Genomic DNA, 27,592 nt, shown 5'->3' on the forward strand with positions numbered 1-27,592 from the left:
GTTAATTTTTATATGTGATATGAAGTAGGAGTCCAACTTCATTCTTTTGCATATAAAAAATACAGTTTATCCAATACCATATATTGAAGAGGCTATTCTTCCCGCATTAAATAGATTTACACCCTTATCAGAATCAATTGGCATTGATGTATAGGTCTATTTCTATATTCTTATTCTATTCCTTTAGTCTGTGTGTCCATCCCTATTTCAGTAACACACTGTTTTGACTACTATAGATATGTGGTAAATTTTGAAGTTGGAAATTGTGAGATTTCCAATTTTGTTCTTTCTCAAGACTGTTTTAGCTATTCAGAGTCCCTTGCAATTTCATGTGAATTTGAGCACTAGTATTCCCATTTCTGAAGGGAGAAGAAAGGTTGGAATTTTCATAGGGATTTCTTTGAATTTGCTGATTGCTTTGGGTAGTATTGACATCTTATCAATATTGTCTTTCTATCCATGAACATGGGATATTTTTCAATTTATGTGGGTCTTCTTTAATTGCAGTGATGTTTTGTAGTTTTTAATGTAAAAGTCTTTTCCCTCCTTGGTTAAATTTATCCAGTGATATTTTATTCTTTTAGATGCTATTGTAAATGGAATTGCTTTCTTAATTTTCTTTTCAGACTATTTATTGTTCGTGTATAGAAATACAACTTTTTTTCCCCTGTATAATCTTAAACCCTCTAATTCTTTTGTCTTTGTCTATTAATTCCAGTAGCTTTTTGGGGAGGAATTCTTTTGAATTTCTCACATATGGGATCATGTCATCCATGAATATCAATAGTTTTATTTCTTCCTTTCCACACAATGAAGGTGGGCATTTTGTCTTATTCCTGATCTTAGGGGAAGCTTTCAGTTTTCCACCATTGAGTATGATCTTAGCTGTCAACTGCCCTTTTATTCACTGGCCACTCGTAGGGGCTGGATGTGGGGGGGATGGGGTCACCCATCTGCTTTTATTACCCAACAAATAGTTTTCTTCTGACAGAGAATCATATTTGGAGTCTTGTTCAGAGAAAATACCCTCTAATTAGAAAATATTGATTTCCTGGCAGCACTAATCACACTGTTAAAATGTCAGCTGAACTAAAACCCAAACATTTGTTAAGCTCCTACTATGCTGCAGGTACTTTTATTACCTCATTTACTCCAACAATATCCCTTGGTGCCAGGCTTTTTATTATCACTACCCCCACTTTAGAGGTGAGGCAATGAATACTGAGTGGGTGAGGTGATTCACACTGCTGGTAAGTGCTCCTAGGAAGTTTGGTGTGAGCAGTAAGTTTTCTAATTTATAAGTTGACTTGTTCTCTGTCTGCTAATTCTCAAGGGGGGGCAACTTTTCTTTGTGGGGTGCACCAGAAACTCCCTAGGGGTTGGAGGGCTGAGGTAGGCTTTCTCAAAGATACTGCCATCCTTCAGCCCATTCTGATAGGTCAGATCACTTCTGGAGTCTTCTGCCCACATCAGAGAATCATTGTTGCAAGGATCCACCATGACTGACAAGAGCTCTTTGCAACCGTCAGGAGAGTGCAGTGGCAAAAATGTTGAGCACCACTGCAAACTACAGCTTCTTTATTTTGTGATGTTAGCCTTGCCAGTCAGCTACAGAGACTCAAGTTGATTGCATCAGAAGTTTCCAAGAAAGAACTCTTTCTTTTCTTTTTTTTTTTTTTTTTAGAGAGAATGAGAGGAGAGAGAGAGAGAGAGAGAGAGAGAGAGAGAGAGAGAGAGAGAGAGAGAGAGAGAATTTTTTAATATTTATTTTTTAGTTCTCGGCGGACACAACATCTTTGTTGGTATGTGGTGCTGAGGATCGAACCTGGGCCGCACGCATGCCAGGCGAGCGCGCTACCACTTGAGCCACATCCCCAGCCCCAAGAAAGAACTCTTTCTGAGGATGGGGAGCAAATGGTTTTCAGCAGAAGGAGAGATTGCTCTGCCTGGGAACTTTAGTCCTTTCCCCAAACCCCTGTACTGTTAACTTAGGAGTAATCAACACTCTTAGGGAGATTAGCTTTATCAAGTAACTGCAACCACAGGTATCTGGATAATTCATAGCCAATGGTTAGTTTCTGCCTCAAATTTCTGGGTCACTGGAACCGTGTAAATTCCTATTCTGGACAGCATTATGAGACCCAACTAGTGGGGTCATATGCCTGTCTCTTCTCTCTTTTCACTTTAAAATAGCTTGAGCATGAGCCTGGAAGAGAGTCCCAGTTGGAGGGAGCAATAGCCTACAGAAAAGTTCTCAGACTTTCTGAGTTCTGGTGCTGGGTGCCAATCCTCAGTGTGGACAGTAAACAACAGAAGTTTCTGCTCCTGATCTCAGTGGAAGATAGTCCTGCACACAAAAGTCCAAATCAACTTCAGACAGGGGAAGGTTGCATTTATGCTATCTTGATTTTTTAAAAATTGACTTTCCTCTTTCTTTTGACCTCATTTTCTGTACTTTTTTTTCTTTCATTTTCTGAACTAAGGGGTGTAGGTAAATTTAATTCCTTGATTCTCATACTGTGTCTGGAGCAGGGTTTGCTAAGCTTTCTCTGCCAGTGTTGGCCATTTTGGTGCCACAGTTATGTTTTCAGAATGCATTAGAGTCATCAGTTCATGAGGAGACATGGGCTAGCTCTGTCCCCTACTCTCCCAGTAATTCTTGCATTAAATTTAGCAGGTCTTTGTTGTTTCGATTCAATTTAACAAATATATGCATAATAATTTAAGATGCAATTTTTCAAAGAAATCAGAATCTGCTCTGTCACTCAAAGGAAGCATACTCCTTTCTTGCTGGATGCCGCTTCCTTCCACCATCCTCCCACCTGTCCCTGTTAACTCCCATATTTTTTTCTGTCTTCTGGATTGAATCTTTGAGCCCACTTTCCCTCTGTCTTCTCCATTCTCCAGATGATAAAGTAATCATCCTTGTCCCTTTGCCCAGGACAGTCCTGGTTTGTCTGTTATGACAGTATGGTTGTTAATAGCTCCTTTTTCAGTCTCTGAAGTGTCCAAGTTCAGGCAATAAATTAAATGGTCAGCCAGTCCTTAACCTATCAAAAGCCAAAAGGCTGCCCTCCCATCCACGTCTGGCATGACACCACTTGAGTTCAGACACCATCACACCTCCTGCTGGATTACTGCAATTGCCTTCTCTCTGGTGTCCTGACTTGTGCATCTTATTTCTAATCCATTCTGTAAATCATCGCCTAATTAATTCTCTTAAAATACAGTCCTCTGTTGCTCACACCCTGGGTCCTTGCTGCTGATGAGATCACAATTCCAACATCTTCCTCTGGTACTTCAAGCTCTCACATTCAGCCCAGCCTCTGCTGTGGTAGACAGTGCTCCCTGTTTGGTTTCTCAGCATGAACTCTCATTTCCACTCTAATTGGTCAATGTGCTGTCCCCGGTACCTGCCCTGTGACAGCTGCCCGTGAACATCTGCTCATGAAGGACCCTTTACCTGGGCCATCCCCACAGATGCAAATCCGTGCCTGTGTCCTTCAAGCCCAGCATCATCTCCACCTCATAAGCACAGCGTTCTGTGACCAGCCCATCCCTTAGCACTCTCCTCCTCTGAACTCCTCGGCCTGGAGCAATTATTGTCTGCACAATTCATTTGGCATCTAATCATGTATTGCCTCATGACTTTTCATATATTGCTATCTTGAACCAGGGCAGAAAGAATTTGCTGTAATTTCACTGTTAGTTCTCTTACGCCTGTCTTCTCAGTGAAGATGCACGTTCCTTGAGGACAGGAGCCGTGTCTTCTACATCTTTTTGTTCCTTATGGCACCACCAAGTGTCTCATAGGTAATAAAATAAATGCTTAATGAGTCTTCATTTAGGAATCTAAGACTGGAAAGACCCTTCTAATCACATAGTTCAATCTCTTATTTTGTGGATGAGCAAAAGAAAAAAAAAATCAAGAGACTTGCTCAGAGACCTAGCTAATGCAAATGGCTGAGCCAGACTTCAAATGCAGATGTTGTTATTCTCAGTCAGGGCTACTTTCCAGACACAAAACTAGCTAGCTACTGACTGTGTGTTGATTTCATTTGGGAAATGGATTGCATTCATTTGGCACTTTTTTTTTTTTTTAATTGTGGTAGTGGGGATTGAACCCAGGGCCTCATGCATGCTAGGCAAGTGCTCTACCACTGAGCTTTATCTCCAGCCAAGTGGATTGCATTCATTTCAAAGACAAGTAGACATTTAGAAAATTTAGGGAAAGAAGGTAAGCAAACCAGTTTGGGTGTAGTGGCACATGCCTATAATCCCAGTAATCCCAGGCTAAGGTAGGAGGATCACAAGTTTGAGGCCAGCCTGGACAATTCAGCAACTTAGTAAGACTTGTTCTCAAAATAGAAAAAAAAAAAAATGAAGAGGAAGAAGAAGGAGGAGGAGGAGAAGGAGAAGAAAAAATGACTGGAGGAGATGTAGCTCAATGGTAAGGCATCTCTGGATTTAATATCCAATTTGGTTTCAGTACAAAATAAATAAACCAGGAGTGCAGTAGGACTTCTACGAACTCTTAGAAGTGGAAACTTGTTTGATAAAATTTGGGGGAAACAGCAATTAGACCAAGACAATTTCTGTATAAGAGAGTTGTGGAGAGGGATGGGTCAGGGATGCCCATCAATGCCAGGATTTTGGATTTAAGCAGATGTTTGTCTCAGGGCAGCCACATGCCTGCACCTTAGATGAAAGTCCCATCCCTTGACTCCACTGTCCAGAAGTTGTAGTGGGGTGTGTGGTGGGAATGGGTGGGGGGCCAGGGTAGCCGGCTCAGGTGGGCTAAGACAGGGCATGGGAAACGCCTGCTCAGAGGCAGCTTTGGGCTGTAACAAAACCTGACTTCAGTGGTATTGAAAAGCGTCACTGGTAATGTGGTTACATACAGCCTTCAACTTTAATAAGGTGTTGCAAAACTCCGAAAGTACATATAACCAAAACCACATTTCACTGGAAGCTTGATCTTGAGTCCTGTTCTATTGCTCCTGTGTGGAGTTTTGGTGCTGTCAATAGAGCTGTTAAAACACAATGGAAAGTGGTAATTGTGCATTATATGGCTTTTGTTTTCCATTATGAAATATTGACATCCGAAAAGACAGTGGGATTATTGTGGGCAGGAGCTGCCAGGGGGAGGCTGGAGACAGGGAGCGGGAGCTGCCAAGGGCAGAGGGTGGCAGAGCAGCAATCTGTCTTCTATTCCAGGAGGTCTCTGAGTCTTGCTTTTTCTAACCAGGAACCTGGGAAATTCATGCAATTCACTGACATGAAGAGGCTCTGTTTGATCATCAGGATTTTAAGAAGACTGTGTGGCCCAGTATGGAGGTGCCTGGGAAGTGGGGTGTGTCTCTAGAAACCTTGGGGAGATGAGGACAAATGCAGTTAGGAACCATTTCCCAAGAAAATCTGGGCCAGTGTTCATCCTCAGGGATGCATAAAAGATGTCCTTTAACCTGATGCTGGGGATCCTGGCCATTCTGGGGAAGGTGGAGACTTGTAAAAGTGCCTTCTGCCTAGGGCAGCTTGTTCCTCCCAAGTAATAAGACAATAAAATAATAATAGCTCACCTTTATTGAGTGCCATGTGGCAGGTGCTTTAAGTATGTTTTCTTACTTGATTCTTCTAAAAGCCCTGGGAGGGAGGGTCAGCCCATTTTCTGGATGGGGGACTGAGGCTGCATGGAGGACTCTGCAGTGTCTGCCAAGCCTCCAGCCTCTTCCTGTTCCAAGAGCCATGTGAGGGAAGGACACATGGGAAGCACAGAGGAAGCCACGGCCAGACAGATTGAGGGGGTTTGGTTTCGCATATTTGGAAGAAGTAAGTGGGAGGGGCTGCAGGAAGGTGTTGGGGGGCTGTGTATGTGGCCGGGAAGATTGCCCTCAGGTAATCTGATGACAGTCCTGGGTCATCGGGACAGCCCCCTGCCTCCGCACAGGTGAACCACTTGGTGAGATGGGACCTTTAGGGTAACTTCTGTCCGCCATGCAGCACTGCGGGTCTGCCATTGGGTTTGAGGGACGGCCTGTCTTTCTAGATAGATTACATTTGGTTTGCTCAGAAGGCATTTATGGCTTTATAAAGCTCTTAAATTGGCTCTTTTCCCCCCTCAAAACATTTCTTCAAGCTTACAAGGCCAGTTTTAGAATAGCAATTACCAGCTCCAATATCCCCCAGCAAACTCATGCTGTGCTGTTGTATATAAACTGCTTGGGACATTTGTAATGCTGCCACACGGTGTATCTGCGGGCGGAAAGCCCCCGTTTCTACCAAGGAATGCTGCAGAGGCCCTTTCTCAGCCCTAATTTATGGGCCACATAAAACTCTGTGAAGTTGCCCTGCATCTTTCTGAGGCAAAGTTGAGGTTTTTTACTGTTTCAAGCTGCTAATTTTTTTCCATTTAAAGCCAGCCTTCTGTCCGTGCCAGTGTGCATGTGTGCATACAAGTTGGCCACTTTAATTTATGTGCCTCCTTCTCTCTCTGTAATGCTTATAACTTACAAATGTGTGCATAATATACCGGCAGTTCCTCCTTGTTATAAGAGGCTTGGCTGCTTTGTGCTGTGGCCGTGATAACCTGGACCCCCCTCCTTGCTGCTCCGCTCTTCAACCCAGGGAGGTAGCCCCAGGGCAGGGACATGGTCCTAGGATCTGTGTGAACTGAGGCCCAGTGTCCTCATCCATAAGACAAGGGGCTTAAGAGAGGCAGCAGCGTGGGGTGCAAAGTATCAGAGGATCAGAGCAGGGGATTAGGGTTTAGGGCTGGAATGGAGAACATTCCACGCGTGCTATCACCCGCAAGCCATGTAGCCCTTCTTAGCCTCAGTTTACCCATTTGTGAGATGGGGTAGGATTATGAATTTCTCACCAGAGTGTTGAGAGTTTCACGTATGCTAATGACTGTGAAGGCCCTTCATGAGCTGAGGCAATATCCAAGGGCTGGCTGGAAGCTATTCCAAGCTCTCAACTGCTGGCAGGGCCCCTAGGAGAGAGAACAGCCAAGAGCAATGTGATGTCTCAGGGCTTTCCAAAGTCAAATCTAAATGCCTGTGCATGAGCCGGGCCTCCCTGGTCTCTGTTGAGCACTGAGCCCAGAGCTGTTGTGTAACACAGGGCTGAGGCAGAGCTCTGGCAAGTGGCTCTTGCTTTTCCACCAGGGCCCTCTGGGCCCAGAGATTTCTGATCCTTTGAGGAGAGCACATTGACACCCCCTTCCTCACCCCAGGCCAGCTCCTGCCTCTACCCTTTCTTAGGAACAATAATCCTGTCTTGATCTTTGCTGGTACTTCTTATTTAGAGGAAAACACAAGCTGGTCTATCCAGGGTCTCCTGAGAACCTAGATGATGTTCAGTGGGTTGTGGGGATTCATAAGCAGGGAGGTTTGTAGCTCCCAGTTCCTCTGTCCACACAGATGAGTGTTCACCACACAGTGGGGAATTTGGCCCTCCTATCCTCCAGGTGGGGCTTGCATTGGCTGGCAGAAGGGGACATTCAGCTCCTCTTGGGGCTTGGTGAGCCCCTCAGTGTAGAGGACCTCAATCTCACTCTTGCTTCAACGTCCTTACTCTTGTACTCCTTGCTGCTGGAACACTCCCACTTGGATACTTAGCCACTAATGCAAAAACTCTAGGAGTTTAAAACAGATTCATCCAACACATTTCCTGTGAAGGGAAAGATGCTGTCATTTATTGAGCATCTATGATACGCCAGATAGCTGCCAAGGTGCAGGTAATTGAATTCTCACCAAACCCCACAAGTCATCATCACTAACCTGCATTCAGCATTCCCCATGAGCCACACAACTGTTCTGAGCTCCTTATGTGAATTCAGTCCTCACCAAACTCCTATAGAGGACAGGAGCTTGTGAGATGGACAAGGGTAATGACCTTGCTCAACATCAACAGCTAGTAATTTGGAAAGATGGGATTAGCACCCAGGAAATCAGGTTATAAGACTGGACTTTTAATCACCACACAGGAAGTGTTGCTTCTTCAAAGAAGGTATTTTATTATCACCCTGTTTTAATTTTACCCCACCTATATTTACATTTGGATATTAAACTGGATATTCAAAGGGTTTAAGTAACTTCTACAATAACATAACCAGGAAGAAGCAGAGCCAGAACTCTCTTGTTGTTGTTTGTTTGTTTGTACTGGGGATTGAGTTCAGAGGGGTTCTCTGCCACTGAGCTAGATCCCCAGTCTTTTTATTTTTTATTTTGAGACAAAGTCCTCTTAAGTTGTTGAGACTGATCTTCAACTTGTGATCCTCCTGCCTCACCCTCCCAGGTTGCTGGGATTACAGACATGTGAGCCAGATTTTGAACCCATGATTCTCTGCCCAGAAGCTCCACTCTGTCTTTCCACTCTGCCTATTTTCTTTTGCTTACTAGTTTAAGACATATGATTTTCCTACCTGCAATATTTTGCAATTTTTCCTAATATTTTAGGAAAGTGAGAGATATTATAAAACTATAACTTTTAAAGAAGTTGATGATGGTATGGAAGTGGGAGGGCTAGGAAACAGGAGGAAGGGGAAGGACTTTGCAATGAGGGTAGAAGTGAAGTCTTAGGCTCTTTTGGGCTGCTATAGGAGAATACCTAAGTCTGTGTAATTTATGAAGAATAGAGATTTACTTCTTTAGTTCCTAGAGGCTGGGAAGTCTGAGTTAAGGGACCTGTATCTTGTAAGGGCCTTCTTGCGCATCATCCCATGGTGGAAAGTGGAAGAGCAAGAGAGCACGGGGGATGGAAAGGGAAGAAGAGAGAAGAACTTGTTCTTTTATCAAGAACCCAATCCTGTGATAATTGCTTTAATTCATTCACTCATGATTTAATCACTTCTGAAAGGTTGCAACCCCCTGACAATGTTGCTTTGAGAATTAAGTTTACAACACATGAACTTTGTGAGACACACTCCACTATAGCAGGTGGTAAGGTCCAGGTTAGGGTAGACAGAATGAAAAAAAAAAAAAAAAGTTCTCAGTGACTGTGCAGGTATTGGAAGTCTGGTTTAGGGTGGGACCAGCCCAAAGACTCAGTGGATTAATGTACCATTCATGAAAATGAGAAAGTCTAGTGGGCGTGGGTTTCATTTTTACAATGTTGAGCTCAAGGTGCTGGCAGCTGATACTGATGCCCGATTCTTTCTCCAGCCTCCCAAATCGATTCTAGGTAACAGGGTTCTCAAAGCATTTGAATCATCGCCTCTTTGAGAGGATAAAAGAATGATAAATTCTCCCAAGGAAATAAAAACTACAAGCACAATTTCCTGCCAGTGTCCCTGCTATAGAATCCCTAACTCACAGGGGCTCCAGGTTCAGAATGCTGGGTTTAAGGCCTCTTTCCTAGTTGAGAGCTTCTAAACTCCCTGTTGTCCCCCTCCCTGGGACCAAAGCTCTGGGGAGGGCCTGAGGCAGGGCCTGAGCAGAGAAGACCATCTTCTGTATAATCCACCTTCTTCCCCTGAACTCTAGAGCCCGAGTGGTGGAAAGCATCCCATCATGGGGTCTCCCCAACCTTTGCTGAGAGGCTTATTTTGCACTTCTAACCAGGCTCTTGGATGAGGGAGGAAGTGTCGCTGTCAGGGACAGTAGTGATGTTCAGAGGCAGTGAGGGGAGGAGGGAGATCTGAGAGTCATTGAAGTCACGCCTGAGTCAAACCCTGCTACAATTATTTCAGTGACCTTGGGTAAGCTTCCTCACTTCTCTGAGCCTGAATTTCCTCATTAGTAGAACTAAGAAAGGTGTTAGGTCCAATAATGTCCAAGGTCTCATCCATATTATTTTTCCATGATTCTATACATTGTTATAGAACGGCAGCTTGCCTATAATGGCTATGGGGAACAAAGTCCTGATCACTGGGGAGGATTAAAAAGGTACCCCTGCTTCTTCAGTGGGCTTTACTACTTTGTGAAAAGAACTTCGTAAGAGTGCGTGGTATGAAGGTATGAAGAAGGTGCTTCCCTGAGAGCGCTGGATTTTTACCGAGTCCTTGTGGATACTTAAATATAATTTAAATGGACCAAAATGAACTCACATTAAAAATTCAGTTTCTCAGTCTCACTAGTCTTGTTTCACATGTTCAGTGGCCACGTGTCCATCACTGCAGAAAGTGCTGCTCTGAATGTCCCAGTTGGGCCCCCTGCCTGTCTGAGGGGGAGAGCAGGTATTCAGAGTATTCAAGTGGTAACACCTGAGGACAACTTGGTTCTTTGTAGTTCATGACTTCTGAGATGGGAAGGGGCTGGCATTGTTCAATTCATTACAGCCATGGTGAACTTCAGATTCATTGAATGACTGCCCAGGCATGGGGGCAGGTAAGAAGCAAGCCCAGAGAGCTTCTAGTGCCTTCTGACTGCCCACACAGGTCCTCAGAACCTTCCTGCCAGATTCTTGAAGTCAAGTGGACGTCTTTTTTTCTTAACCTCCACTTTTTGGGGACCAGAGAAGCCTGTTCTTCTGCCCCAGAGCTGCCTGAGTGAGAGGCTCTACCCTGGTCTTTCTTAGAGTCTTATACTGCCTGTCAAAGCTCCACTGAGGTCTCAGCTGGGAGGGTCTCAATGCTGGGGACTTCCTAATAACACATGGTTGTGCCTCAGACCCTCTTCCCTGCTCCAAATCAGGGATGAAGGAGGTACAGGCCATGGTTTTGACAGGGTGCAGTAGACAATAGCTGAGAGTCTTCAAGGGGAGGCATGCACCCCCTGGGGTCCTGGGTTGTAGCTGTCCATGCAGAACTAGTGAGTCTCCTGGTGATCTTAGGGCGGGTCATCTCTGCTCCCTCTCCACCCTGCTCTTCTCACAGACACAGCCATCTCTGGGGCCCAGGGGCAGGAGTGCTGATTGAAGGTCCCTAGGAAATCTGGCTGTTACATCCTTACAAACCACATCAATAGCACATTCCTTGAACTGGCAGGACCAATGGAGGGCCCTCCAGGGAAGCAGCTGGTTTCTTGTGTAGTCTGCTAAGGCAGGTCCTTTGGAAGAGGGAAGCATGGGAAAGACTGAGCCTCCCTGGACTCTGTCTCCCGACACCATGGTTAGGGCTTAGGCCTGCAGCCCATTCTCTTGGCACTTGTTAGGGCAATCATGCCTGGCCAGAAAAGAGATGAACGGTGAGATAAGGGGCCCAGAGTAGAGTCCTCATGTGGAGGAGGTCCACCAACATTTCTAATGGCAGTTTTTTCTCCAGAGAGAACAAAGAATTCCGTGTCTGGAGTCCACCAGCTCTTTCGATAGAAGATCAGAAAGGTAAAAGTGGGGATAGGAGTGCCTATAACACTGTACCCCACCAACCAGCATTTCAGCCATAGGTTCCTTTTTGGTTTGGTAGCACCCTAGGGGTAAGAAAGATGGGGAGTGGGGGGCCCATGATTTCTTCCTCACACACCTGCTTTCTGATTCTCCTTCAATATCTTCTATGGTGGTCTGGTAATTTGAATGCTTAACCAAGCTTTCCTTTAGTACCAAAGAGTTTGGGGGACAGGCTTTCTGTTGTAGCAAATTTGTCAGCGCAGTTTCACTTCTGTCTCCCAGTCCCTTGAGTCTCTTTGACACATGTCAGGGGTCTGCTCTGAGATCACCGTTAGTCCTCACCCTGTAGATCAGACACAGGTACCCATTCCTCTCTTTTTGGTTCCTTTGTGGATTCTCCTCCCTCACCTGTCTCCTCCTCCTCTTTTCTTTCTCTTTCTCCTTGTCAAAGTCCCCACCCCATGCCCTCATCCCATTCCCAAGTGGCATTTGATTGCACTTGTGCTCAGCTGAGCAGCCCAGCTCCTCCCAACCCTCATAAGGGACCCACAGAGCATTTCCAAAGCAGCAATCATAGTATCTAGACTGCTCTAAAAAGGTTAAAGAGTTTTGGGCAGTGTAGAAAGCAGGCTGCCCCTGACTTGGTCTGCAAAATATTCCTCTGTTCTCACTGTCCCCCTGGTCCGGCTGTCCCTGCCAGTCCTGCACATTCATTCAGAACAAACTAAATTTACAATCCAACCAAATCAAGAAGTTAAATCAGTTATTGCAAAAGAAAACAATGTGGCATATTTTACTCTCCCAGATCAGATTTGGGGATCCTTGGCTGTCTAAGATTTCCTGGGCCCCTCCTGGCTACTCTATGGACTGAATAATACAGAAGCAACATCCAGCTATGGAACGAACCCTGGCTTGAGACCAGACAACCCGAGTTTCATGCTCCATACCAGCACCCCTGGTTGTGAGAGCCTGAGTAGGTGGCTCAGCTCCTCTGTGACTCAACCATCCCATCTATAAAACGACGCTAGTGGCTTCTTAGGGCTGTGTGTGCTGAGGGCACTTTATATAGCCACACAGTGTACATCAGATCTGGCTGCTGGTTTCCTGTCTCCAACATGGTAACTGGGGCAGGGGCCAGAGCACCCCACTGCCAAGGTATTTTGTTCTCTACTGTCATAGCCGTTAGTCACATGAGGACACATGTCAGGAAAGGTATGAATGGAGATTCCCTTTCAAGGACTGGAGGCAGGGGAAGGACAGAAAGGACCAGGCTGCTTGCTCTTCTCCCTGCTCCCCTTATTCTGGGCCTCCTCCAGCTGCCCCATCTCACCAAAGAGCAGCAAATTCATAAGTTGCTGGAGCTAAGAACCTGGGCCTCATTCTTGACTTTGACTTCTCATTTCCACGTAGCCCAATTTTGTCTTATTCAAATGGACCTACAATATAAGGTAAATCTGATGTTGACTGTCTCCATTCCTGGGCCACCCCTTAGCCCATCTCTCTCTATATGACTGGACCACTCCAGTGTCTCCAGGTGGCTTCTTGGCTTTTCCTCTTGCCCTTGGACTCTTCTTTATATGGAAGCCAGAGTATCTTTCATATCCTGTGTTTCTTCTTCACTGAGGCCACCACAGTTTGCAGTCATATGTTTTTGTGTGTGTGATTTGGAGTTTAATGTCTGGCTTTCCCATTAGACATGCTCCACAAAGTGAAGGTCAGAATCTGGGCTGATGGTCACTGCATCCCCTGTGCCCTTGTTAAGGAACTGATGAGCAAATGAACGAAAGACCCAGACAGGGAGGGCATTTGTTTGCCTGCTCTCTCCATTGCCTCTCTTCCAAAGGGAAACCCCTCTAGAATGTTCTTTCCTTGTGGGCAGGGCATTTATCTCTTTGATATGTGGACGACCCCCTATACCCTGCAACATGGGCCCATCTAGAAACTCAGTAACGTTTTGTTGGATGCATTGTGAGTCTTTGAAGTAGAGAGCTTCCCTGGGCTCTGGATTAAGTCTATACCACTGTCCTAAGAGGTGGACAGCCAGGGGGCTTGGTCACTTTCTCTCTGATGCCATTCCTCTTTCTAAAGATCTCACTGGTGTCCCAAAGCCCTGGTCTCCACAAACCTATTCTGGTGTGAGAGCTTAGTTGGGGCAGACGTTCCTTCTATTCCAGAGGAGGAAGTAAGGTCTTCCCTGTAACTTCCTACATTCTAGGGACACTGGAGTGAAGGACCTTCCTTATGGCCACAGAGAGCATTTGGCCCGAGAAGCTCTTGGGAAACTTCTGTGCCCCTCTGAGGCTACATCCAGTAGCTGAAGTCTTTCCCAGATATTGGTGGAGGCAAAAAAGAGCAGCCCCCCACCCCTGACTCCCCTATCCTGGGAATTCCCAGAAGAGCCGAGGAAAGGGTTATAAGAAAGGGCCACAGAAGAGAAGACAAAGCCCTGGGGGTTGGGGGAGAATAGAAGGACAGTTGAGGAAGACACCCTGGTGCCACGTGATTTGCTGTCTCTGTCCTTCTCCGAGTTGCGGTTTCCACCTGTGAGAGTGAGACGGTGCCACCTGTGTGGCTGCCAAGCTAAAGCCCATCTGACAGATTCACTGGGAGGAGGAAGTGCGACAGCTGGAAAATGGTTATTTTTCATCTTACACCATCAGCAAAGTCCCAGACTTAGCCCCTTGCCTCTCTCCAGTTATTAATGGCCATAGGGACCAAATTCCTCAACCTCACTTCCTTTACAGCTTTGCTTCCAGAGCCTAGTCTTGGGCACTCTGGGCTCCCTTTCAGTTTCTCCTGCTGCGTAGGCATTTCCCCCAGGAGCTGGGCTAGATTAGCCTGAGCCCAGGGCTGGGGAAGAGTGTGTGTTTGGGGGGTGGTGGGCTCAGCTGGGGGGGTGGGGGTCGTGAGCTGCCTTGTGGCTGCTCTGCAGGGTCTGGCGGAGCCCCAGCCTCTGGCTGTGACATACAGCCCCCTTCATGAAACCAGACAGAATTAAGCCTTTTGTTTCCTGTTTGCTAGGCCGGCTTAAAGAAAACACAGAGGGTCCTGCGGCTGGGGCTCCCAACAAGACTGCCTTTGTATTCATTTAATTAATCAGTTAGCCGAGGGAAAGGAGAGGAGGGAAGTTCGTGTTATAAATACATGGTTTTCTTTGGCTTCCCCCCACCCCAAAAGACAGGGCCTGAATGGCATCCCCGAGAGAGACCCCCATCTTGCCCTAGACATTCTGGAGGCCTGAGCCTTAGCCCTGATATCTGTGGGTCCTGGGGAAATGTTAAATGCTGGCGGGTGGAGGTTGGTTTCTGGCCTCTGGTCCCCATTTCTGCACCTTACTTTTCTTCTCAATGCCATTCCCTCCACGGATGGGGTACCTGCAGTGCCACATGGGAGAGTGTTTATCCCCTAAAGTCCTGAGCAACCTGCAGGTGCACCATGGAGAGAGAGGTCCATACCTCAAAACAGAGTTCCTGGTCACCTCTTTATCCACCCACACTCCACAGGGAGGGCCTCAATCGGTCCAGCAAGAGCATGCTCAGACGTTCCTAGGGGACACCAAGGCTACTCTTCCACTGCAGCCTTCAGGGGTGCACGAGAAAAATGAGGTAGGGCTCTTAAGGTGCAGGGGTGGCAGAGAGTTCCCTGGGGCAGACACCTCATCCCCATGTCTATATCTGCAGAGCTTTTTTTCTTTTTTTAAAGCTTCTTTCGATGATGCTATTTAAACAGAAATGTTTCAAAAATTTTATTTTCCGTTTTTAGAGATGGGCAATTTCTCTCCCTACTCCCTTTCCCACTTCCAGCTGCCAGGTGTTTTTGGAGTTAAAAAACCCTTTCATTATGAGGTAAAATATTTGCAGTCCCTAAATATATGGCCCTCGTAATGGAATTTCACTGTGGTAAATTTTTCCTTATGTGCTCTTCATTTCAAGTCCTCGCTGGAATGCTCTGGTATCTGGTAACCGTGGCTCTAGTCTGTCTGAATATACTGCTCAGAAAATCCCCAGTCCTGGCCAAAAGGTAGAGGGTCTGGGAATTGCACTACGCCTCTCGTCTCTAAATATTTATTTAACTTGTCTTATCAGGCTAAATGCAGGTGGCTCGTGGTCCCCACTCCTTAGGACACTTTCCTCCCTGACTGCCTTGGCCCTTTGGGAAATCCTGAAGACAGTGGAGACCAGGAGGTGGGCAGAGCTTGTCGAATATTCTGTAGGGACTGGACTGTGAGGCCTCAGTTTTCTCTCACCACTCAGAGGACATTCTTCCCCTCTCAGTCATTCAAAGAGGTACACAGTTTCATATCACAAACTCCCATGTCAGCCCCTCCCGGGATTCTCAGGAGCATGGTCAAGCTAATGAACCTGCAGTGTGCATGTCTTGGGTCAGCAAACTCTTCATTTTCATTTATTGTGTGGCTGACTAGTGTGTGTCATGTGTGCCCTGTCCCCTGAAGCAATACAAAAACTCAGGACTGCAGAATTTCTGTGTTAACTCTGGGGTGATCTTAAACAAGCCCTTTTCCTTCTAAGCTTCATTTCTCCAAAACTAGTGCTTCACCTTTACATCTGAGTAGGGAGCAGGACAGACTTCTGGTGTTCCTCTGTTCAGGGTGACTCATAGGTTCTGGGAGCAGGGCAGAGGTTCTGTATTTGTCCTAGTGATGTTGATGCTGGTGGTCTGTGAGCTACACTGTGAGGAGCATGTGACTGATGGATGTAATCTGTAATGTGTTCACGGAGGAAGAGGTTGCTGGCCTTCAACTCAAGCTACCACTGGATTCCAGTAATAGGTTGTCTAACTCGTCCCAGTTTGCCTGAGACTTTTCAGGTTTTATCAATGGAAGTTACTGGAAGGTTGACTGTCCTGATTTTAGACCTCTCCTTTAAGCTTCTATGACTTAAAGGCACCCGACTTTTCTTGGTCCTTTCCTGTCAAATCTCTTCCACTTAGATTGTGAACTGGCCTGACTCCTGATTAGAGAGCTCTGCAAGCTCCAAGAAACCTCCTTGGACTCTGTCACTGGCCTTCTTCCTCTGCCATCTCCTTTTCTCCACTTGCAACACTCCACACCAACCCCTAAACCCTGACTCCTCCAGGATTGCCTGGCTGAATCTCTTTTAACCCTGTCCTGAGCTCCCAGTGTATACCTCTGCTCAGTGCTCATTGTAGACTGGTGTGATTGGCTATCACCTCTAATAACAGCAGCAATGACAATAATGTATGCTTTTTTGCATAAAGTACCTGTCTCCAAACCTAGACTGGTCTGCTCCTGGAAGACAGTGACCATATCTGATCTTTCCTGTATCCCCCAGGGTGCCTAGTGCCTGGTACTTGCTAATCCTTGGTAGAGGTTGTTCTGTGTGCTCCCCTATTCCCAGAAGCCAGAGTGGTGCATGGCACAGAGTCTGCCAACTACATGTTAATGGCACCTTCATGACATGCTGCTTCTAAAAAGGAACAAGCTAAAAAATGCTCAATACATATTTTATTATGAATACGTTTTAAGGTTTGAAGTCCTTGTGTTTATTTATTTTTATTTATTTATTTATTTATTTATTTTTAAAGAGAGAGTGAGAGAGGAGAGAGAGAGAGAGAATTTTTTTTTTAATATTTATTTTTTAGTTCTCGGCCGACACAACATCTTTGTTGGTATGTGGTGCTGAGGATCGAACCCGGGCCGCACACATGCCAGGCGAGCGCGCTACCGCTTGAGCCACACCCCCAGCCCCCTTATTCTTGCATTCATTCTGCCTTTCTATCCCATTATGTGCCCAGCACACAGTAGGACTGGATGTTTTTTATTTTTGATGAAATCATGTTGTTAGGAATGAAGTCCTTTCCAGGGAGGATTGGGAGGGGAGCCCTTCGAGGGTACAGTCTAAGCCTGAACTCTCTCTCCTCCACATGGTCTTTGTGCAGTGCAATCTCTAGTGTCTACCAGGCCAGGCAGGTGGTTTCTTTTTCTTCTTTCTTTCTCTCTTTTTTTTTTTTTTTGGTGTTTTTTGTACTGGGAACTGAACCCAGGGCCTTGCACATACTAGACAACTGCTCTGCCATTGAGCTACATGCCATGCCCTGGTCCAGATGACTTGATGAGGACACAGAGTGATATTTTTGACTTTTAGGCAAACATTGTGATCCTTTTCTGAATCCAGAATTGTAATTTTATATTTTATTATATCCAAGTAACAATTCATTTTAAAGCCATCAGGGAGTCTCTCACTGGGGGAGGAGGGTAGATAGGATGAGCAGAGCCTAGATTACGTCCCTTTGAGCCCCAAATGCTTTACTCTCTAACCAGCCCTTATTTTGAATCTGATTGTCTTTTCTTCTCTCTCATCCCACACTACACCCCAACACATGCACTACAGCCCAACCTCGGCTTCCCCACACTGCATAAAATCGAATCACTATACATTTATCGAGCACTTAAGATGTACAAGGCACTTAGGAAAATAAAAGTGCAATTGAAACCTAACCCCTACCTTCCATCTTCAAAGAGTTTATCCTCTAATTGGGGAAGCAGTTTGTGAAAAGAAAAGTAATAATACAAAAGTTAAATAATAATGAAGATTACAATGCAGGAGATGTTGCACAACGGAGTAAGTTTAATTAATTATTAAATGAGTGGCAGATTCCTTGTGTTGAGGGAATTCCGGGAAGAAAGAGATGGCTGTGCACTGGGGTGGTCTAGAATGACAATAGTCAGGACCTTGGCAGGTCCAGATAGAGCTAACAGAGGCAGCCTGAGCTCAGTCTAGCTCAGCACACATTTGTGAAGCACCTACCATGTTCTAGGCACAGTGCTATACTCTGCAGGTACGGGATGAGTAAGACATAAGGCAAAGTCCCCCCTTGGAGAGTCTTCAGTCTAGAGGGGTAACAAGAAGGCAACTTCAGGGCAGGAGCTATGGGTATATCATAAAAGAACACTTGATCAGACTGGTGGCTCCTGGGGAGGTTGCAAGGAGCCACCTCTTTTGACATATAAGTTGACTTGAGTAGAAGGTAGTTAGTCCAAAGTGTAGGAAAAGGTATTAAGTAGAGAGATCTTTTTTTTTTTTTTAATTTTTTTTTGGCGGGGGGATTAAACCTACGGAACTTTTCCACTGACCTATATACCCATCTTTTTTGTTTTTTATTTTGAGACAGAGTCTCCCTAAGTTGCTTAGGGCCTCCTTAAATTACTGAGGCTGGTTTCTAACTTGCCATTCTCCTGCCCCAGCTTCCTGAGTTGCTGGAATTACAGGTGTTCACCGCTACTTCTGGCCAGAGAAATTATCTTGCATGAAGGGGTGGATGCATGACAAAGAGAATGTGAAGAGTAAGGAGGTCAGGGTTCTGGAGCAAACAACATGGACCAGGGAGTAGCAGAAGAGGAGTGAAGCAGCAGGCATCATGGAGAGCCTGGAGTGCCTAGTCCTCTCATGTAGCTGATGGGGAGCCCTTGACGAGGCAGCAAGAAAGAGCAGCCGAGTAGCAGGCTCTTGAGCCAGGTGCCCTGCTCTGCCACTTGTTAGCTGTGTGACCCCGGGTGAATGACTTAATCTCTTGGTGCCTCAATTACCTAATGTGCAGAAAGGGTAAAATAATAGTGTTTACCTCACTGAGGTGTTGTGAGGACTGAATGAGCTAATAAGCGTGAAGTGCTAAGAGCAGTCTTGGAACCAGGAGAGCGCTCACTAAACTGTAGCCATTGTTAATATTAAGGGATTTTAGGCTGGTGAGGGACTTGGACAGATTGTGTTTAAGAAAGATCACATTGGCAGTATTGAGAAGGGTGGATTCACGTGGGTCAGAGCAGATGCAGGAAGCCGATTAAAACCTGTTGCTACATTGCAGGCGAGAAATGGTGGGGGCCTCCAGGCTGGGGTGGGGGTAGGAGAGAGACCCACATTATATATATATTATAACTGGTTAGAAGGACAAATCTTCAGATTGTGGGGTGAGAGGACTAATCTAGATGTAAGAGGGTAACAGGAGGAAGGACTCCAAGGTTAAACCTTATGTACTGGGTGGATGGTAGTTGAAAACTATGATAGGGAGGTCTACTTAGGGGTTGATCCCTCCCTTACTCTCTCTTGCTTGCTTCTTTCCATGTTGAGTTCCAGTATCTATGGTACATGTAGTTAAAGATATCTATTAGGAAATTGAACACACCCATTAGAGAACAAGGTTGGTGGTGGAAATGTGGTGGCCAGTAGCCCAGAATGGGGATGGAAACCACGAGGGTGTACGAGGTCACCCAGGGAGAGTGTGTGGAGGGAGAAGAGTGGTGGGCAAAGGCAGAATGTTGAGGAACATACATTTAAGGGATGAAGATGAGAAACCACAAAAGCAAAGAGAGTTAGGAGAACAATCTGGAAAGGGGGACATCCCTGAACCAAAGGAGTAGAATGCTCTGTGATTGGGTAGGGTCAGATGGAACAAGAACAAAATATCCAGGATGAGAAGGACTGAAAGAATATCTCTTGACTTTGTGGCTACCAAAGCCAAGGGCAGCCTGAGGAGAGAGGATTTGGTGGCAGGTCAGAGCAGAAGAGATTGTGCGGGGTGAATGGGAGGTGGGCAAGAGGTGGGGATGGATGTGTGTGGTCAAATCACTCCTGGACGGGGGCGATGAGCTGGTTGTCAACAACAAGTGAGCAAGCCCACCTGTGGGGCTTGAATTAGAATCTGCTGGAGAGATTTAATTCAGTCATTCAATTTTGCATTCAACAAATATTTATTGCACAACTGCTATGGATTTTAAAGTGTGCAAGATGTAATTCAGTAATGAGTAGGTCCAATATAAAAGATAAGGCAAGGAAATAAGTAGCTGTAGTGCAAAGCTGAAAACTATCATGGATGATGTGCTATGAGTTTGGATAATGAAATATTGTCATTCTCTGGGGTGACCAGGAAATGCTTAATGGATAAGATGACTTTTGAGCTGAGTTTGAAGGAGGAATAGGGTTTTCATAAGAATCAGTGTAAGGCATTCCAAAAGATAATTAGTATATGCAAAGGTCCTGAGCCAGGTAAGTATATAGCATAGTTTGGGAACATGAAATACTCTAATTTCTTGAGACTCTGGGGTCAGCACAGAGGTAGATTGTAATTGAGGCTGGAAAGTTGGATTTTGGACATATCATTGAAGTTCCCCACATCAGGTTTAGGAATTTGTACTTTATTCTATAGGCCTGGAGGAGCCATACATTTTTGTTGTTGTTGTTGTTTGTGTGTTTTTAATGTAAAAGGTAGTAAGAGAAGACTTTGCAACTATGCATTAGAAGGATCTTGCTGACAAGATGTGTGGGGTAGATCAGAGAAGAGAGGGATGATTTGAGAGACTACTATGATTAGCAGTAAAACATAATGAAGAACTTAACAAGTGGGGAAAAAGAAAGCAAATATGGAAGACATCTGTAAGAGTTTGACTGGTTGGGACTTAATATGTGCCTCTGTGGGAATGTGTTGGGTCTGGGCTAGTTCAGGGGGAAGGCGCAGGGTAGAAGGGGTGGTGAGGGAGAAATCAGTCAGGTTTATACAGCTTGGATGGTTGGAAGAGAAGTGACACCATTAATAGAAACAGTGAAGACTGAAAGGTGAGCAGTTAAGGGGGAAGAGGAGGCAACCGTCTTTGGACGGTTGAGTTAAAGAGGGCTATAACTGAGAAACAGCCATTCCATAGGTGAACAGGAGTGCTCAGCCACCTCAGAGCAATGTCGCTGCAGTTGTGGGATCAGCTAGATTTCAGCGGATCAGGAGAGAATGAGACATGAGGAGGTGATAGCTGTGAGCACAATTGAATCTTTCAAAAGTCTTGGGGGAGTTGGAGGGTGTAGCTTCTGCCTGTGCATGCAGAGTCCCTGGATCAGTCTCTGGCACTGGGAAAAAAGCATACTTTTATGAATAAAATAACATCAATAACAAAACAAAACAAAAAATAGCAATCAATAGTTTGGTGGTAAATGGGAAGGAAAGGGGTGATGAAAGAGATATAGTTCCGGAGGGCTAAGCAAATGATTTAGAATTAAATAATTCTGTACATTCATATGATTACTTATAAAGTAGTTAAGGTCTATTTTGTTACCGAATCTTTCCAAAGTTTCAGGGAGGCCGGGCAGGAGCTGTTACATCCACTTGACAGATGAAGAAACTGAGTCTCTGAAATACACAGGTCAGCAGGTGTCACAGGTGGGATTCCACCTTTGGAGCAAGTGAGGCCTGTGGGTCCAGGGAGACTGTTGTAGGTCCAGGTGGGTAGCCTGAGTAGGAGACATTGAAGATACACAACTGATGGTACCATAAGATGTCAGGTCGGCGCCCAGGGGTGGTGGTGGTGGTGGGTCAACCTTGAGAAGGAGGAGGGGAGTTCTGCTTTTGGGGCAGGAGGAAAGGAGAAGGAGTTTGAAGACATAGCATGCTGAGGAAGAGAGGAAGGAAATGATGAAAACTCAGGAGACACAGAACCAAGGGACACTGAAACCATCAAGAAGCATTCATAGAGCAACATGCCCAAAACCTCAGTGAGGAGCGAGAGGGGCTGGAGGATGGAGGAGCAGAGCCGTGGGCTGAGGGTTCCTGTATCTCTGGACAAAAGACATGGGTCATGGTAATCTTTGTGGGGGATAAATGAATGAGCAAGGGGGCAAAAGGGCTTCCCCTGGAAGGCCCTGAAAAAAGAAATCTTGAAGGTGGAGGGAGGATGTCCTATGCAACCCTCACACCAACCTAGTGTCATTCCTTGCCCTTACTCTCACCTCTACATGATCTCTGCTGGGCCATTATTGCTCTCATTCTAACCTTGGCCAGGAAAAGAACCATCCTCAGTGTGGACGCTGACCATCACTTGCAGTGAAGCAAAACGATGGTGGGGACCCGGACACAATGAACGGGGGGGGCAGGGGGGCATGGACCCTGGGTGGGTGCAGGAGAATGAAGATACGTGGTGAAGATTCTGCTTGCCTGGCCAGGGAGGGACAGCTTCTCATACAGAAGGAGAATTCTAGCGATGCAACGGGGCCCTGTGGAACTTCTTAGTAACTTATTGGCCTTCCTGAATTTTGTTTTTTGGGTCAGAGGGGGTCTGGCTAATACCAAAGCCACATTGACTGGAATTCCAGGAATCTGCCCTCCTTCCTCTAGGGAAGTTATCTTGCCCTTTAAGGAGGAGCCCATGCTGTTCCTAGGCCAAAGTTTGCATTTAGGGCACAGGAAGGTAATGATGCCTCACAGGCTCCTGGCTTTCCCTCTGCACCCGTGTGGGCTGGGACCTGTGTATCACATGGCACAGACCCAGCAGGCCATCCCTAACCACCTGTGGGAAGATGTGTAGGATAGGATTCTCCAAGGAAACCCTGTGGTCTTTGGCTGCATCTCACTTAGGGTGATAAACTGCTTCTGTTTGTCTGGGATGGAGGATTTTCCTGGAACAGAAGAATTTACTGCTAAGGCCTGAAAAGTCCTAGACAAGCCAGAACAAGTTGGTCTCCCTAACTATCCCTACCTCTTACTTTTAGAAAAATGCCGAGTTCAGGGTCTCCAAATTCCTGGGCACAGCTTGAATTTTCTTCTGGGATGATAAATCCTATACTCAGGAAAATGGAGCTATAGAAGGATCTGTGAAGGCCCAGATTAAAAAACTCAGTCACTTCCACAGTGTGCAAGTTTGGGTGAGTTACTTTATATTTCTGTGTCTCAGTTTCCCTACTGTGAGCTGGGGATAACAGTATCTATCTCCCAAGATCATGGTGAGGAATAATGAGAGTGTTCATCAGTTAGGTGCCTAGCCCGGTACAGGAAGCGTTAGTTGACAGATTCTGCAAATGGAGAAGGTGAGGTTCATAAGCAGGACTAATTTATTCTGGGTCAAAATGACAGAATCAGAGACCAACAATAGACTTTAAGCTCTTGAATGTATCTTTCTACTTTGGAGTAGACAAGAAGTTTTCCATATGGCTGTTCCTGGGATAAGAGGGAAGGGCTCATTTTGATTTATTTGTTCATTCATTCATTCATTCATACATTCAAGAATTATTTTCTGCATGCCTACTATGTGTCAAGTGCTGTCCCAGGATCTGGGGATATAACTGTCAACCACACACATAAATATTCAGCCCTCATGAATCTTGCATCCTGGCAGGGGAGATGCATAGTAAATGTCTGTGTAATATAATGCCAAGTACTAATAATTGCTTTGAAGGGGAAATAGCAGCCTGAGGTGGAAGAGCATGGCTGGGAGTGGATGTTATTCTATCAGGGAAGCTCACTCTGAGCTGAGCCCTGGAAGAAATCAACCTGGGTTTTCGGGGCCTCCGCTGCCTTCTGCAGCTCCCCACTCTGGCCCAGCTGCTCCTGGGTGGAGTCAGCTGCTCAGGAGAGACGCCAGTCCCTGGTTTGGGCCTAAGGAGTAGGTGGAAGGCAGCTGTTCTTATCAGCTGTCCTTCCACATTGCTGACCCCTCTGCTGATCTGAGTTTGGAGATGTGAGCTGCAGAATCCATATGGAGGGTCCGATTGCAGATGGAACTAATATGGACGGACTGCCCTGCCCTGCTTGGAAATCTCTACATGTGGGGACAAGTCACTGTGTATTCAGTTTCCTATATGCTTCTAGGTCTTTGGCATTGCCTTTTCCTTTAAGAAAAAAAAAAAGTGCACCCTGTTTGGATTGCATGCTAAATGATTTATGAGCATTATTCTTCTCCGTTAGCTTTACCTGTAGGAGCTCCAGCCCTCACAATCCTATTCGTGTTGATTAAGTACATTTGAAAGCAAGAGGAGACTGTCTGAAATTGCTTCACAATACAGACTCACGGCTTCCCCTGGGCCCAGGAGAGATTCCTCAGCCTTCCTTTGAAAGAGCTCCTTTGCAGCTGGTTAGGCAGGAGATCAGTTCAGAGACACGGAGCCAGTCTCGTGTGTGCTGAAGGAGGCAAGGGGAAAGTGTTCTTTCTGAAGCTGTAATCATGGGTTTGAGATCCTGGAATCTCCAGGCAGGGTGTCCTGCAGGAGTTTTCCTGGTTCTCTTGCACCCCCTCCATATCCAGTTGTGACTGCACTTGGCTTGGCTCTTGAGGGCCAGCAGGATCAGGGACTGTGTATCTGGTGACTTCTGAATGCAAGCTCCAACTATTCGTCTTGCAGGTTGACGAATAGTCAGGAGGATAGACAATTGTTCCTAAAGTGTCAATCAGAGTTCAGAGTTGTCAGGGACCCCACTATATAGTGTTAGGGAGAGAGGGGAGCTCGGGAACATCACCACCAGCCCTTATATCCCTGGGCTAACGGGCAGCACATGTGCAGACAAACCTTGACCTGCCTAGTCCACCTCCAAGCTGAAGGTTCTCTCAACTGGTCTATAGCTGTGACAAGCCCGGTGGCCTTCCCAGTTCCTCCCAGGGCCCTGTCTATTTCTGTGTTGGAGATTTTGTAGGTAGATGGATAATTAATAGTCTAGACTGAGAACTTGGCCCAAGTTAACCTAGAAAGTTGACTTCAATTGATTGCGTATGAGTTGGCCTCAGTTAATCTGGAAAGTAGACTTCAATAGATTCTGTTTCTCCTCCTCTTGCACCACAGTCTGGCCCAGGGCTCCCTCCCACAGATCTTTGGGTCAAAGATGAAATAGGAAAGTTTTCCCTGAACGCCTAGTCTAGCCAGAAAATTGTGTGAAGTTATCATCTCTTCCCTGCCTCTTTGCCCTGAGAGTGCCCCTCAGAGTTGTGCCAGTCTTTCAAATCTGGCACAACTGAAATTTCATTTCATTTCATTCTCTCTCTTCTTCAAAACGCTGTCATCCTTTGTGGCTTCCCTTCATATATGAACCCCAGGCTTCTCCACGCCTTCCACCCCTCCCTGCCCCTTTTGGGGCATCCTGGCGCTCATGTCTGCTCCAGACACCAGACTGTGGACATTACTTGGCTCTAGTCTCACCATTTTGCCTGCTTATGGGGTGACTCTGAACACTAAAGGGTGTGCTGGGAGAATTGAGCACCCACTAAGTGCCTGACCCCCTTTTGGCTTTTGGTGTCTGTTTTCTTACTTCCTCAAGCCAACCTGGAGATGGTGTTACCCCCATCTGAGCAGATGAGACCCAAAGACACTGTCAATCACTCAGCTAGCAGCTTGCAGGAAGGAGATTCAAACCCAGTTCTGCCAAGCCCTAACATCCACGCCATGATGCCATCTTGTGTCAGGACCTGCCTGTTGGAGGGTGGCTTCCAGGAGAAACTGGAGCCCCAATCAGGGTGACCTTCACACACTGCCACCTCCAAAGACCACCTACCTACCACTTGAACCTATCATTTCACCGCTAATAGTATATTCCTCAGAGTAATCGCTCTTCTTGCTCTTTCCCTCTTACATTTTCTTTCTGTTTTGTAGTGCTGGCAATAGAACCCAGGACCTTGCCCATGCTAACCAAGTGCTCTACCATTGAGCTATATCCGATCCTTTTTATTTTATTTGGAGACAGGGACTCACTGAGTTGTCCAGGCTGGCTTCAAACTTGTGAACCTCTTGCTTCAGCCTCCCGAGTAGCTGGGATTGCAGGTGTGTGCCACTGCATCTGGCCCTCCCTCTCTTTTCAATGCACCTATTGGGGTGCTCATGTAGCAAGCATTAGCCTTGTCAGCCAAGCCAGGGTAAAATTTCTGAACTGTGAACCGGAAGGGCAGCTAATGCTGAAAAGGACAACAAGGAGAGGCTTGTCCACCCGACACAAATCTTATCCCCTTTGAGTGTTGGGTGCACTGGCCCCGTCTCTGTGCAAGTTGAGCCATGCTCTGGGGACAGCCCCAGTGATCTGAGCCCCTAGCCAGTTCCCACAGCCTCTGCCTGAGGGAGAGGGGATGCAGTTAGGCCTCCCCACCTCTTGCCTGCACTCAGACATGCCCCTCCCCTCCCTCTTCCCCTCCCCCTTCTCTGGCCTCCCCACCTTGATGTAGCTGGTTCAACCACCAAAGCTTCTGTCCACTCCAAGAGCCCCCTCTCTCTGGAGTGGCTCAAAAGGCCTTTTGAGTGGAGGAGCCAGCAGCAGCCTGTGGGCCTGGGAGGAGAGATTCCTGAGGGCCAGCAGGGTCAGGGACTGTGTATCTGGTGACTTCTGAATGCAAGCTCCAACAAAGAGAAATCTGTGGGGAGAGAGCCTCTGAGAAGGAAATAAAATCTCCATGAAAACAAACTTTTGTTGGAAGGTCTCTCTTCTTGTTTTGGCAGCAGTTGCTAAGTCCTGGAAGGGGAAGGCCTAGTCTTCCGGAGGAGTGCAGACTCTCAGATTGTCCAAATATCAGTTCCCTCCTAGAGGAGGCTTTGCCTCCCTCCAGGAAGGCAGTCCTGGGAGTGAGTGCTGTAGTCACTGGTTTTCTAATCAAGACTAGACTGAGCAAGGAAAAGCTGGGGGTGGTGCACAGAGTGCTGGACTGTGATTTAGGAAACTCCACAGGCAGTGCTGTCTGCTGTGGTTCTGTGACTTAGCTGACCTGACATCTCTTGGAGCCTTGCTTTTGTCATCTGTATAATGGATGTAACTTGCCCACTTGGCTAGAAGTTCGGATCCTAGTGGAGGGTGGAAACCAGAGGATGAAAATGAAAGATCTTTGGAGGCATCATAATGCCACTGGAAAGATGCATGATTGTTTCTTTTTCTTCTTCCCAGGGCTAAGTGGAGCCCAATATGTGTCGGGTCCAGGCCTCTAAAGATTATTTCCTTTTGTCCTGTTTAGGGAAAAAAATCCTTGAGGGTAGCTGTGGTACAATGCTCAGGGGACTTGGGAGTCATAGAGAGTGGTCAGGATTGGGTAAGGATTGGGTAAGTCTGGTGATGAGCTGTGCTTTTGGGTCTGTTTCTGACATGCTGCTTGACCTTGGGCAAGAGCTGCCAGTCTCTGATCTTGTTTATCTTACCATAGACCATATAAGATGAAATAAATCATTCTTGTCTCCACCCGAGGGGGAGAAGGAGAGATTAACTCAGGGGCAATCCTGGTGGGTGGAGAGGGTCTGAGAAATCTGGTCGGGGAGGTGGCAAGACTGGGAACAAAGCTCATCCGTCCCTTATCTTGAGTCCCTATCCCCACTTCTTTCCAGGCTGGTGGCCAGGATTGCTGTTATTTCCTTCCAGAGGGTTGCTTTTATGGGAGGTGTGTGTTCCCCATGCTCTGGACACTTTTGAAAACGAAGTGACGCCTGGGCAATGCACCTCTCTCAGAGCTCTCTTTGGCTGGCAGAACAACAACACAGTGAGGTTTGGGCACAGAGAAGCCTGGCCCAATTAGCAAAGGTCCCTCCTCCCTCCCCTCTTCCCTCCACTGTCCTTTCCATGTCTTGCTGGGTCAGTCACC

General features: G+C 46.4%; 1 protein-coding gene across 13 annotated transcripts in view; it reads left to right on the forward strand.

The window, feature by feature from the left end:
- Positions 1-27,592, forward strand: part of Pknox2 (PBX/knotted 1 homeobox 2) — a 267,002-nt gene that overhangs the window by 21,653 nt on the left and 217,757 nt on the right. For 3 of the 13 annotated variants that reach the window (XM_040285502.2, XM_021719549.3, XM_078047282.1), the window contains exon 1: positions 5,249-5,337. The exons of the other annotated variants lie outside the window; for them this stretch is intronic. The gene's annotated coding sequence lies outside the window, so the exon portion shown is untranslated. Of the gene's footprint in view, positions 1-5,248; positions 5,338-27,592 lie in introns of those variants that run through there. 13 annotated transcript variants of the gene reach the window in all.

Source organism: Ictidomys tridecemlineatus, chromosome 4, assembly GCF_052094955.1.
Source record: "Ictidomys tridecemlineatus isolate mIctTri1 chromosome 4, mIctTri1.hap1, whole genome shotgun sequence".
Taxonomy (NCBI): domain Eukaryota; kingdom Metazoa; phylum Chordata; class Mammalia; order Rodentia; family Sciuridae; genus Ictidomys; species Ictidomys tridecemlineatus.